Source organism: Branchiostoma floridae, chromosome 16 (genome assembly GCF_000003815.2).
Source record: "Branchiostoma floridae strain S238N-H82 chromosome 16, Bfl_VNyyK, whole genome shotgun sequence".
Taxonomy (NCBI): domain Eukaryota; kingdom Metazoa; phylum Chordata; class Leptocardii; order Amphioxiformes; family Branchiostomatidae; genus Branchiostoma; species Branchiostoma floridae.
Window position 1 is genome coordinate 18,272,603 of NC_049994.1, and position 968 is coordinate 18,273,570.

The 968-nt window shown below is 37.2% G+C and overlaps 1 long non-coding RNA gene across 1 annotated transcript in view; it reads left to right on the plus strand.

Annotated features, from left to right (window-relative positions):
- Window positions 1–380: 380 nt before the first annotated feature.
- The window catches only part of LOC118403786, a 1,611-nt gene continuing 1,023 nt past the window's right edge, over window positions 381–968 (plus strand). The window contains exons 1-2 of the long non-coding RNA XR_004829691.1: window positions 381–497; window positions 756–869. This is a non-coding gene — a long non-coding RNA (uncharacterized LOC118403786). The remainder of the gene's footprint in view (window positions 498–755; window positions 870–968) is intronic.

The window sequence follows — 968 nt, forward strand, 5'->3', positions numbered from 1 at the left end:
TTCAACACATTGATTCAAACATGGCGTCGGTTTGTAAACAAACTGGAGGGCCGACCGATCTAATCCAGCTCCCTCGTCAATTCCCCCTTCTTCCCCAGACTTTGATTTACATTGTGTGCTTCATTACAAGTTGCATTTTTATTTACATAGATTTCGCTTTTTTTCAATTCTACTTGACTACTTAAAAAACATATCTTGAGCGAATCTAGAAATCAAATTAGCTATTCAACTCAAAGAACCTTACTTAAACACAAAATATTGGACTATTGAAATGTTGCTATATTACGAAGAATTGATTATCAAACTTCTGCTATGTTACTTTGAGACACAAACGAAAAAAGTGTTACATTACGTTCATGATAAGAATGTCAAATTCTTTGCAGACATAGACGACTGCAACGGTGTTACCTGTCAAAACGGTGGAAACTGCGTTGATGGCATCGACTCATACACCTGCGACTGTGCTGTTGGCTTTGAAGGCACTCACTGTGAAACAAGTAAGTTTCTAGATACAACATTTAGCAGATGGCCAGGTGCCAATCAATTCGCTACTTGACTACTTAAAAAACATATCTTGAGCGAATCTAGAAACCAAATTAGCTATTCAACTCAAAGAACCTTACTTAAACACAAAATATTGGACTATTGAGTATATAACGCAGAATTGATTATCAAACTTCTGCTATGTTCCTTGGAGACACAAACGAAAAAAATGTTACATAACGTACATGATGAGAATGTCAATGTCTTTGCAGACATAGACGACTGCAATGGTGTTACCTGTCAAAACAGTGGAAACTGCGTTGATGGCATCGACTCATACACCTGCGACTGTGCTGTTGGCTTTGAAGGCACTCACTGTGAAACAAGTAAGTTTCTCGATATAACATTTAGCAGATGGTAGTGTCTAAATCAATTCCTTACTCGACTAGTTCAAAAACATATTTTGAGCGAATTGGGAAACCAAA